Genomic DNA, 13,615 nt, shown 5'->3' on the forward strand with positions numbered 1-13,615 from the left:
TGCGGAGGCACCACTGTGTGCGCTTGAAAATGTTGGAGAAGTGCCAAAGATGTCCAGGCTGGATTTCTCCAGGAAATTGATTCAACAGGTGTTGGGATTTTCACCAAATGACTTGAATTGCATTTTGACCCTCCCTTTTAACAGGGGTTTTGATGTAAGTTTCAGCTCAAGCGAATTGTTGGAAGAGTTTTGGAGAAGATTCGAAAATTTGAGACCACAATTTGAAATTTTCAATGTGGAGAAACTGACAGACAATACTATGAAAACAGTAATAGTTAAAATGTTTAATGAAACGGTGAATGCCCAAGACATTTGTGTGTGGTTGGGGAGATATTGTACGGTGAAGGGTCAGCCGAGGAAGGTGAGAGATGTGGATGGAATATGGAATTGTGTATGGAAAGTACCAATACAGCAATGGGAAGATCCCCAAGGGTTCCGGGGTTTAAAACATATCCCGTCCATGATAGTTTTGGGAGATAATAGAGGCTATATCCATTACCAGGGCCAACCAAAGCTCTGCCGGAGGTGTGGGGAGCATGGGCATTTGATAGAGGCATGCGAGGAAATAGTCTGTGGGAAATGTAAAGAGAAAGGGCATATGTATGCTGATTGTAAAAATGACCGTAAGTGTAACTTGTGTGGAGGGGAAGGTCACCTCTTTAGGGACTGTCCGCGGTCCTTTGCAAATAAACTTAAAAAAGGAAACCAGATTAATGAGGGAAACCTGATTGCAATGGTAAACGAGGATGTCTTGATTGATGCAGCTGGGACAGATATTTTAAATCAGTTCCCAGCACCTGAAGACGAAGGGGAGGAACAGGAGGAGGAGGGAAAAGGGGAGGAGCATGGAAGACCTGCCCAACCAGAACCCTCAGAGGAGGGGGAGAGAGGGCAGGAGGAGAGTGGAGTTCAGAAAGGAGTAAGTGGTGAAAGTGAAAATGCTCAAGGGCAGCCCCCCCCTGCCCCCCCCCCCGTCCCCCCTGGCCTTCCTGATTCACAGGTGGCAAAGAGGACTGCAGCAGAACTGTCTTCTGGGACAATTGTTTCAGGAAAGAGAGGGAGGCATGAAACACCTTCAGGGAGTTCCTCAGGGGAGGACTCCAGGGTCTTCCCCTCTGACTCACCAAATGAGGTTTCCTTCCTTAACATAGTTCTGCAGTCAACGCCAAAGGAGCGGATGGTAAATGCAGCTCTGCGACAAAGGCCGTCACCTAGAGTACGAAAAGGGAATAGAGTGGCGGTCCCCCCTTCGGAACCCGGAGAGGTGAAGGAAGAGTTACACTCACAAGAAATAAATTGATGGTATGCCCCCCCAAAGTTTGGGTTGAGCCTTTGAAGAGAACAATCTTTCCTTAGTTTCATAATGACTAGCTTGTGTTCTGTATTAATCTTCATGGCTCTGACCTTCTCATCCATAAATGTCAGGAGTGTTAGGTCTAAAGTAAGAGCCCAAAGTGTTCTATCCTTCTTGAATAGTGTAACATCAGATGTTATTTTAATACAGGAATGTGCTATACCTTTCCTAAAAGCATATGGTCAGTGGCAGGATATGTGGCCACAAATGTCCATCTGGAGTGGATCAAATGAAAATAAAAATGGAGTAGCCATATTGGTGAAAAACCCTCTGGTGTCGGTGAAGGGAAGTACTGTAGTAAGTGATGGAAGAGCACTTGTTGTTAACCTTATTTATATGGAAAAGGAATTTAAGCTCTTGAACATTTATGGCCCAAATGACAAACACGAAAGATATGATCTTTTAGAGGCTTTGCAACCCCACTTGTTGGGAAAAGCGCCTTTAGTGTTTGGAGGGGATTTTAACTGTATTTTAAACAGGAAAGATAGAAAAAGAGCCACACAAGATGTGAAGATTGATAAGACGTCACTTTTACTACAAGGTTTAGTCAGAGACTTTAAATTGATAGATTGTTTTCCAACGGTTCATCCAATGGAGGAGGGTTTTACTTGGTATAGTGGAAACGGTGACAGGGCCTCTAGAATTGATTATATCTTTGTTAGAGACTTTTCACCAGTAGAGGCCACTTTGATGCCAGTCTTTTTTTCTGACCATCTGATGTTAACTGTTAAAATTTCCCTTGAACTAGATATAACAATGGGGAGGGGAGTGTGGAGGTTAAACTGCTCCCTACTGGAGGATCAGGATCTGCTCAGACAGTATAAGGAGAGGTATACTGAATGGCAGACTCTCCAGGATTTCTATGCAACACGTGTCTCATGGTGGGAAATGGTGAAGTGTAGGACTCGGTCCTTTTTTAAACAAGCAGGAAAGAGAAAGAAGGCCGCAAAAGACAGGTGTATGAGAGGACTACAGAAAAGGTTACAGAGGTACCATCTCTTAAATAGGTGGGGTTTACACTTCTACGAAGAAATTAGAGAGGTTAAAAAAGAAATGCAGAAAATAGCAAATGATAAAAGTATGGGAGTCATACTAAGGAGTAGAGAGAGAGCGAGAGAGGAGGGAGAAAAATGTACGAGATACTTTTTCAAAAAAATTATGAACAAACCTGGCTCTGTCTCTCAGCTAAGAAACAGAGCTGGAGAAAAAGTAGTGAGTACTGAAGGTATAATAAAAGTGATTGAAGAATATTATGAAAACCTGTATGGGGAGAAAAATGTGGAGGAAAGAGTCATTGAGAAAACCCTGGAATATATTGATAAGATTGTTGAGTCTAGTGATATGTTAAGTCAACCTTTTACTACAGCCGAGTTAGGTCAGTGTCTTAAGAGTTTTAAAACTGGAAAATCCCCTGGTTTAGATGGCCTGCCGATTGAGTTTTATCTGACATTTTGGGATATTTTAGCTACTGATTTACTTTCAATTTTTACAGATTATAGTGAATTAGATAAGCTGCCTGAAAGTTTTAGAATGGGTTTAGTCACACTCGTTCATAAAGGGAAGGATAAAAATCTCTTGGAAAATTGGAGACCGATTACGCTTTTAAACTGTGACTGTAAATTATTCAGCAAGCTTCTAGCAGAAAGGACAAGACCGGTTTTGGACCAGATAATCCACCAAGACCAAGCATGTACTGTAAAGGGCAGGAAGATCACGGATAGTCTGGTGTTGATTAGAGACACGATTTGTTTTGCTCGAAAGAGAAACAAGCGACTGATTGTTTTGAATTTAGACTTTGAAAAAGCCTTCGATAGAATATCTCACCGGTACCTTTTTAAAGTTTTGCAGAAGATGGGTTTCCCAGAAAGGCTTATATCCTGGGTAAAGTTGTTGTACACAGATATAAAGAGCAGATTTGTCATGAATGGGACCCTGACGAATGCAGTTCAGGTGAACTGTGGTTTACGACAGGGATGTCCCCTGTCCGCTCTTTTATATGTTATTTGTATTGAACCCCTGGCACAAATTTTGAGGAAAGATAAGAGTATAAACGGGATGAACATACCTGGGAGTGGGGGGCAGGTGGCAAAGTGTGTACTGTACATGGATGATATTAGCATCCTGTGTACAGACATATCCTCGATGAGAAGGACTTTTGAAGTTACGGACTGGTTCGGAAGGGCTTCGGCCTCTAGACTCAACAGGGGCAAGACTCAGGTACAATTCTACGGGCCATGGGAGACTATAGAATTGACTGGACTTGGAATAAATGTGACACAAACCGACCAAAAAATTTTAGGGGTTAGATTTGATAAGGATGGTGGAGGAAAGGCAAATTGGCCGGGAATGATAGGAAAAGTGAATCAACGATTAGGCCTATGGAGACTGAGAAAGCTGACTCTTGGAGGGAAGGTTTTAGTAATTAAGGCAGTGATTTTACCCTTGCTTCTTTTAGTCAGCGCAGTCTTTTTGCCACCAAAGGACGTATTGTTAAAACTAGAACGAGCCATCTTTTACTTTCTATGGGACTCCAAATGGGAGAGACTTAAAAGAGGGATAATGAAGAAATTAAAGGAAGATGGTGGCAAAGGAGTCCCAGATCTGTATTTATTCATGGGAAGCCTCTATACAAGTAGCCATATGAGACAGGCTACGAGTCCTAATAGTAATCCTCTGACACAGGCATGGGTTAGATTTTGGTTAGGTAGCTACCTAAGACAAAAGAAAATCCTGCCAGTAGATCTTAGAGTCCCCGTCTCCTTTGATGTTCCTGAAGCCTATGTAGAGCTGAAATCCTTTTTAACCTCCTTTAAATTGGAAGATCAGAGTTTGGACATTTTAACAAAACATCATTCTCTCATTTCAGTTGTGCAGGAGAGGGGAGAGGTGGTCCCAGTCAGAGGCCTCCCTATTGGAGAGGCCATAGAAGTGTGGCGTCTGACAAACCATCCCGTCCTTTCTAACAGGCTCCAGGATGTGTCCTGGATGGTGGCTCATGAGATTCTCCCAGTCAGGGCTGTCATGCACTCCAGAGGAATGTCGACAACAGAAATGTGTCCCCGACCGGGTTGTGGCGCGCCTGAGACGGTGAGGCACCTACTCTGGGAGTGCAGTGCTGCTATAGACCTGTGGGACATGGCCGGCTCCTTAAATTTCCCGTACTTACCAGCAAGGGAGGTCCAGACAGCAAACCTAATCCTCTATGGGGTGAGCCAAGGAGTGAAAACGCAAAGAAAAGGCTTTGAAAAGCAGTGGCTCGCCCTTGCTGCTATAAAAGACGCCATTTGGACCTCCAGAAACTTGTTGGTGAGCAAGCACATGCAGATCCCCCCCGTGGCTGCTCTCCGAATGGCAACAGCAACAGTAAAAGAGATCTGTGCCAGAAATACTAAGTTGAGAGAGCAGCCGCAAAGAAGAATCGCCTCTGTGCCCATTCGGATGGAGGAGCCGGGTTCGCACATAGAAAGGTCTAAGCAGCAACAGCCTGGCTCTCCGGGAGAGGTCGGTGTGGAAGGAGCAAGTTGGGGAGAGTCCCCTCTGAGCACCGGAAGCCTGTGAAGGGATGGGATGGTTTTTTTTAAATAATTTAAATTCTCTATGGAAAAAAAAAAAAAAAAAGGAAAAAACGTTTAAATATTTGTCTTCCTGTTGTATTTTAAAAGGGGATGGGAGATAATAAAGAAGTAATCCTTTTAAATGGGGTGGGCTTATGAAAATAAATGAGATGATGATGATGTTGTTATATGTCTGAGTATCAATAAAAAAATTTTCCAAAAGAAAAAAATCTGTTCTTATCAGTTCCCACTTGATTCTCGGTCTTAGGCTAGGACTGCGATCCTCTCCTTTGGGTGTCCGAGCGGTGAAACCTTGGGTATTTACTGCAGCTGGAAGGTAGGTGGTGCTTATAGAAATTATTTGTTGTATATTGAAAACCTTCCAGTATTTTGTTTGTTGTTGTTTGATTGTATCAGGCGTTGCCTGATTTTGGTTGCCTCCGTCATGGCGGCTTATGCCAGCATGCGGAGGCACCACAGTGTGCGTTTCAACTTGACTGAAAATGTTGGAGAATTACCAAAGATGTCCAGGTTGGATTTTTCTAGGAAGCTGATCCAACAGGTGTTGGGCTTCTCGCCAAATGACTTAAACTGCATCCTGACTCTGCCTTTCAACAGAGGCTTCGACGTAAGTTTTTGCTCAAGTGCTCTGCTAGAGGAGTTCTGGATGAGGTATGAGAATGTGAGACCACAATTTGAAATTTTCAATGTGGAGAAATTGACGGACAATACTTTGAAGACGGTCATTGTCAGAATGTTCAATGAAACGGTAAATGCCCAAGAATTGTATATGGTTGGGGAGGTACTGTACAGTGAAGGGTCAGGCAAGGAAGGTAAGGGATATGGATGGGATATGGAACTGTGCATGGAAGGTACCCATACAGCAATGGGAAGACCCGCAAGGGTTCCGTGGTCTAAAACACCTGCCGTCTATGATAGTTTTGGGGGATAATAGAGGTTACATTCACTACCAGGGCCAGCCAAAGCTCTGTCGAAGGTGTGGGGAGCACGGGCATTTGGTGGAGGCGTGTGAGGAAATAATTTGTGGGAAATGTAGAGAAAAGGGGCATACATATGCTGAATGTAAAAATGACCGAAAATGTAATTTATGTGGGGGGGAAGGTCATCTTTTCAGGGACTGCCCGAGGTCCTTTGCAAATAAACTTAAAAGGGACAATCTGATAAATGAGCAACACCTGATGGAAATAGGAAATGAGGTCGTCTTGATTGGTGCAGCTGGGGCAGATGATTCGAATCTACCGCCAGCACCTGGGAGTGGAGGGGAGGAACAGGGAGGGGCGGGAAATGAGGAGGAACATGGAAAACCTGCCCGGTCAGGAAATGAAGAGGAGAAGGAAAACAGACAGGAGGTGAGGGGAGGAGAAAGCGAGGAAAGCGACAAAGGTCAAGATCACCCCCCCCCCCCCCCCCCGACACCCAGTTGGCAAAGAGGACTGCAGCAGAATTGTCTTCCGGGACAATTGTTTCAGGGAAGAGGGGTAGGCTTGAAACACCTTCAGGAAGTTCCTCTGAGGAGGACCCCAGGGTTTTTCCTTTCGATTCGCCAAATGAGGTTTCCTTCTTAAATATAGTTTTACAGTCAACTCCTAAGGAATGTATGGCAAACGCTGCCTTACGACAAAGGCTGTCACCTAGAATCCGAAAAGGGAATAGAGCGGCTGCTCTTACTGTGGAACCCGAGGAAGTGAAGGAAGAGCTATGCTCAAAGGAAATTAATTGATGGTATGACCCCTCGACTTCTTGGGTTGAGCCGTGGAGAGAATAAACTTCTTTTAGTTTTAAAATGACTGGTTCGCTACTGTTTTTACTTCTTATGGCTCTGACCTTCTCATCTATAAATGTTAGGAGTGTTAGGTCCAAAGTAAGAGCCCAAAGTATCTTGTCCTTTCTGAATAGTGTAACGACAGACGTTATCTTACTTCAGGAATGTGCCATACCCTTCTTAAACGTATACAATCAGTGGCAGGACATGTGGCCGCAAATGTCAATATGGAGTGGATCAAACGGGAATAAAAACGATGGTGTAGCCATACTGATAAAAAACCCACTTGTCTTGGTGAAAGGAAGTACCGTAGTGAGTGAAGGAAGAGCACTCCTAGTCAATCTTATTTATATGGAAAAGGAATTAAATCTCTTGAATATTTATGGCCCAAATGATAAACATGAGAGATATGATTTATTAGAGGCATTGCAGCCCCACTTGCTGGGGAGGGCGCCTTTAGTGTGTGGGGGGGATTTTAATTGTGTTTTAAACAGGAAAGATAGGAGAAAAGCTAGACGAGATTTTAAGATTGACAAGACGTCACTCCTACTACAGGGTTTGGTTAGAGATTTTAAATTGACAGATTGTTTTTCAGCGGCTCATCCCAAGGAAGAGGGTTTTACCTGGTTTAGTGGAGTTGGCGATAGGGCCTCCAGGATCGATTATTTTTTTGTGAGAGACGCTTCACCAACTGAGGCCACTTTGATGCCCGTCTTTTTCTCTGACCACCTGATGCTAACCGTTAAAATTTCCCTTGGACTAGGTATAACAATGGGGAGAGGAGTGTGGAGACTTAACTGCTCCCTGCTGGAGGACCAGGATCTGGTTAGACAGTATAAGGAGAGGTATACTGAATGGCAGACTCTCCAGGATTTGTATGTAACACGTGCCTCGTGGTGGGAAATGGTGAAGGACAGGACTCAGTCCTTTTTCAAACAAGCAGGGAAAAAGAAGAAGGCTGCGAAAGACAGGTGTATGAGAGGATTACAGAAACGACTACAGAGGTATCATCTCTTAAATCGGTGGGGGTTGGACTTTTATGAAGAAATCAGACAGGTAAAAAAAGAAATGCAGGGAATAGCAAACGACAAAAGTAAGGGAGTTATATTAAGAAGTAGAGAGAAAGTGAGAGAGGAAGGAGAAAAATGTACGAGATACTTTTTTTTAAAAATTATGAGCAAACCTGGCTCTGTCTCTCAGTTAAGAAACAGAGCTGGAGGAAAAGTGGGGAATACCGAAGGAATAATTAAAGTGATTGAAGAATACTACGAAGACCTGTATGGGGAGAAAAGTGTGGATGAACGAGTCATTGCACAAATCCTGGAGTATATTGATAAGACTGTCGAGTCCAGTGATACGCTAGGACAAGCTTTTACTGCAGCTGATTTAAGGCAGTGTCTTAAGAGTTTTAAGACTGGAAAGTCCCCCGGGTTGGATGGACTGCCGATTGAGTTCTATTTGACATTTTGGGACATTTTAGCCACGGACCTACTCTCAGTTTTTACAGAATTTAGTGAATTAGATAAGATGCCTGAGAGTTTTAGAATGGGTCTAGTCACACTCATTCATAAAGGAAAAGATAAGACTGTTTTGGAAAACTGGAGACCGATCACGCTTTTAAATTGTGATTGTAAGTTATTTAGCAAGCTTTTAGCAGTAAGGATAAGACCGGTTCCTAGTCAGATAATCCACCAGGACCAAGCATGTGCTGTAAAGGGCAGGAAGATCGCGGATAGCCTTGTGTTGATTAGAGATACGATTTGCTTTGCGAGAGACAGAAACAAGCGATTGATTGTTTTGAATCTGGACTTCGAAAAAGCATTTGATAGAATATCACATCGGTACCTTTTTAAGGTGTTACAGAAGATGGGCTTTCCAGAACGCCTTATCTCCTGGGTTAAGCTATTATACAAAGAAATAGAGAGTAGATTTGTTATGAATGGGTCCCTGACGAGTGCAGTTAAGGTAAACTGTGGTGTACGGCAGGGATGCCCTTTGTCTGCTCTCTTATATGTTATTTGTATAGAACCCTTGGCACAGATTTTGAGGAAGGATAAGAATATAAAAGGGATGGAAATACCTGGGAGTGGGGGGCAGACGGAAAAATGCGTCCTGTACATGGACGATATTAACATCCTATGTACAGACCTACCTTCGGTGAGGAGGACCTTTGAAGTCACGGACTGGTTTGGAAGGGCTTCTGCCTCCCAACTTAATAGGGGCAAGACTCAGGCACAATTTTACGGGCCATGGGAGACTACAGAACTGACTGGACTTGAGATAGACGTGATACAGACTGACCAAAAAATTTTAGGGGTTAGATTTGATAAGAATGGTGGAGGAGAGGCTAATTGGCCGGGAATTACAGGAAAAGTGAAGCAACGACTGGTTTTTTGGGGACTGAGAACGCTGACTCTTGGGGGGAAGGTTTTGGTCATTAAGGCAGTGATTTTACCCTTGCTTCTTTTAGTTAGCGCAGTCTTTTTACCACCTAAAAATGTATTGCTAGAACTAGAACGAGCCATCTTTTATTTTTTATGGGGCTCCAAATGGGAGAGGCTTAAAAGAAAGGTAATGAAGAAGTTAAAGGAGGATGGAGGCAAGGGAGTCCCAGATCTGTATTTATTCATGGGTAGCCTCTATACAAGTAGCCACATGAGACAGGCTACCGGGTCTAATAGTAATCCCCTAACACAGGCATGGGTCAGATTTTGGTTAGGTAGCTACCTAAGACAAAAGAAACTCATACCAGTAGATCTTAGAGTCCCTGTCTCCTTTTATACCCCTGCGGCCTATGGGGAGCTGAAATCCTTTTTAACCTCTTTTAATTTGGAAAACCAGGGCCTGGACATTTTAACGAAACATCGCTCTCTCATTTCTGTTGTGCAGGAGAGGGGAGATGTGATACCAGTCAGAGGCCTCTCTATCGGAGAGGCCACAGATGTGTGGCGTCTGGTGAATCATCCCATCCTTTCAAACAGGCTCCAGGATGTGTCCTGGATGGTGGCTCATGAGATTCTCCCAGTCAGGGCCGTCATGCACTCCAGAGGAATGTCTGCTACGGAAATGTGTCCCCGACCGGGTTGTGGCGCACCTGAGACGGTGAGGCACTTACTCTGGGAGTGCAGGGCTGCCGTAGACCTGTGGGACTTGGCCGGCTCCTCACAATTCCCGTACTTACCAGCAAGGGAGGTCCTGTCAGCCAATCTAGTTCTCTATGGGGTGAGCCAAGAAGGGAAGGCACAAAGAAAAGGCTTTGAAAAGCAGTGGCTTGCCCTCGCTGCTTTAAAGGACGCCATCTGGACCTCCAGAAACTTGCTGGTAAGCAAGCACATGCAGATCCCCCCCGTGACTGCTCTCCGAATGGCAACAGCAACAATAAAAGAGATATGTGCTACAAACATCAAGCTGAGAGAGCAGCCACAAAGAAGAATCGCCTCTGTGCCCATTCGGATGGAGGAGTCGGTACCGCACATAGAAAGGTCAAAGCAGCAGCGGCCTGACTCTCCGGGAGAGGTTGGTGGGAAGGAGCAAGTTGGGGAGGATCCCCTCTGAGCACCAGGAGTTTGTAAAAGGATGGGATGGTTTATTTTAACCTTTTAAATTTTATTAGTCTGTATTTTAAGGGGGTGAAGGGAGGCAATAAAAAGAAGTAATCCTTTTAAATGGGGTGGGATTGTGAACCAAATGAGATGACGATGTTTTGATTTATGTCTGAGTGCCAATAAAAAATTTCGAAAGAAAAAATCTGTTCTTATCATTTTACACTTGTTTTCTCAGCCGGGGCTAAGACTGCGATCGTCTCCTTTGGGTGCTTGGTCTACTAAAAGAATTACGAAAATACTTTGGGATTCCCCTCACCTTGAAGGTAAGTGTTGTTACTATTTGCCCTTTTTGAAAGCATTCCTTGTTGTGTCTTGTCTTTAATTGTTTCAAAGGTGTCTGTTAGCTTTGTGGTGCCTCCACCATGGCGGCCAACCATGCCGGCATGCGGAGGCACCACAGTGTGCGTTTTAGCTTAATTAGAAATGAAGGAGAGTTGCCAAAGATGTCTAGATTGGATTTTTCCAGGAAATTGATTCAACAGGTGTTGGGGTTTCACCTTCCTCGGCTGACCCTTCACCGTACAATATCTCCCCAACCACACACAAATGTCTTGGGCATTCACCGTTTCATTAAACATTTTAACTATTACTGTTTTCATAGTATTGTCTGTCAGTTTCTCCACATTGAAAATTTCAAATTGTGGTCTCAAATTTTCGAATCTTCTCCAAAACTCTTCCAACAATTCGCTTGAGCTGAAACTTACATCAAAACCCCTGTTAAAAGGGAGGGTCAAAATGCAATTCAAGTCATTTGGTGAAAATCCCAACACCTGTTGAATCAATTTCCTGGAGAAATCCAGCCTGGACATCTTTGGCACTTCTCCAACATTTTCAAGCGCACACAGTGGTGCCTCCGCATACTGGCATACCCAGCCATTGCGGAGGCACCAAAGGTTTAGAAAAAACACCTGCTACAAACACACAACAGAAGATTAAAAAGGAAACGTTTTCAATACAAACAAATAATTTCTATAAAAAACCACGTACCTTTGCGCTGCAATAAATAACCAAGGTTTCACCGCCCAGACACCCAAAGGAGAGGGTCGCAGTCCTAGCCTAAGATCAAAATCAAGTGCGAAATGATAAGAACAGATTTTTTTTTTTCCTTCTTTTTATTTTCTTTCCACAACAATTCCAACATTTTACCTTTTCCTTTAAAATGATAAGGTTACACTCACTTTTCTCCCAACATTCGTTCATAACAAAAAAAAAAAAAAAAAAAAAAAATCCTATTTTCATCTTTCCCCATACAAAGTAACATTTTCAAATAACTTATCATATTACTCCTTATCTCCCCCTCCCCACTTTACCCCTTACCCTTTATCTACCACCTCCTTTTGGGTACTTTCAAAAAATAATCTTTCCATCTATCCTTAATCGTATCGATTCCCCATTTTTGTAGTTCGTACCAATATATCCCTTCAAATTCCTTCTCTATAGCCTTAATCGTCCCAATTTCCCCCCATTTAAATCCCCCCGTTATGCAGCCCTGTCTTGCCTTCCATAATTTAAGCTTAATAATTGACAACAACATACAACGTATTTTATGTCTCTCATTTGTTTTGCCCTTAGCCCTAAAAAAAGTGATTTCTTCATACGTCACCATCCCCAACCCTTTGTACTTCCCCTTTACCCCTTCCCATACCTTTTTAGCGTATTCACATCCCCATAGTACATGTTCAATTGTTTCTTCTTCTACACAATTTTCCCTTGGACACTTTTTTTGTTTCCCCAAATTATGTGCATGCATTGTGACCCTCACAGGTAGCCTTTTATGTAAGTGCATCCAGTTAAAGTCCTTTAAAACATTTTTGAAACTCTTGTCCTGTGCAAGTTCCCACACTTCCGGGCTCGCCGTTACCTGATTGTGATTAGCTTTCCATACCAGTTTTTTGTATAAAAGTTTATGATTTAATACTGTATCCACCTCTTTACATTCCGAATGTTTCTTCCCCCATCTAACCATCCTCTGCAAATATTCTGGTCTAGACTCTGCTTTGGGACCTTTATTTTCCCACCCAATCAAAAACCGGTATGGTATCGCTAACCAAAACCATAACAATATTTGGCATTTATGCATATAAGTCTTTTTCAATAATGTACAAACATTTGCATAAAATATTGTATCCAACTTTAAAGGAACGTTCGGTACCCCTTTCCCACCATCTGCAATTTCTTGATACATGTGTACTCTTTTTACATACTCATAACCCCCCCCATATGAATTTGAATATCCCCCTCGTTATTTGTACTCTATAAATCTGAGGCATTGGAAACACATAGGCCAAATGTAATAGTTTCGGCACTACCTCGCTCTTTATGACCAAAACTTTCCCCGATATTGTAAGTTTTCTTGCTTTCCATAGGCCTAATTTTTTATCCACCGCATTCATCTTCTCTTTCCAATTACAGAAAGCATCACCTTCCTTATTTCCAAATGAAATTCCTAAAATGTCCATAGGACCTTCACACAAAGTGAATTCACAAATGTTGTCTTTTCTACCCTCCCATATCCCCAAATTATTTGTACTTTGTTTTCTCTTTATTTATTTTCGATCCCGTCGCTTTTTCGTAAGCTTTTAAAATTTCTATCACTTCCCTTAAGCTGTCATCATCTGCCAGATATAATATCGTATCGTCTGCATATTGCGATATTTTTAAGCTTTCCCCCCGTGGCATCATTATCCCTTTCACTATTTGGCTCTCCCTTATTGCACAGGCCAAAGGTTCGACATAAAGCACGTAAAGTACGACAGACAATGGACACCCTTGTCTCAAACCTCCTGTTTGGTACACTTTTTCTGTAAGAAAACCATTTAATTTAATTTTTGAGTTTATGCCCTTGTATAAAGTTTTTACCCTTTTTATAAAAGCCTCTCCTAACCCCATTTCCTCCATTACCCTCCACAAAAAATCATGATCTACCCTATCGAACGCCTTTTGCTGATCCAAACTAACACAAATTGCTGCTATATTTCTATCTCTTACATATGTAAGTATATCCCTATGTAATTGTACGTTCCAAGTAATTTGCCTCCCCTGGACCCCACACGTTTGATCCTTCTCCACTATGTGTGACATTACTCCTACGAGTCTATTTGCGAGTATCTTGCTCAAAATCTTGTAGTCCACACATAACATGGTTAGAGGTCTATAATTATCGAGTTGATGTGGATTACCTTTCTTAAATAATATAGAAACCACGCCCATCTTCATACTCTCTGTCATCACCTCTCCCTCCATGATTTCCTTAAAAACCCCCAACAAATGTATCCCCACCACTCCCCAAAACGTCTCATAAAATTCCTTTGTTAGACCA

This window comes from Maylandia zebra, linkage group LG14 (genome assembly GCF_041146795.1).
Source record: "Maylandia zebra isolate NMK-2024a linkage group LG14, Mzebra_GT3a, whole genome shotgun sequence".
Lineage (NCBI taxonomy): Eukaryota > Metazoa > Chordata > Actinopteri > Cichliformes > Cichlidae > Maylandia > Maylandia zebra.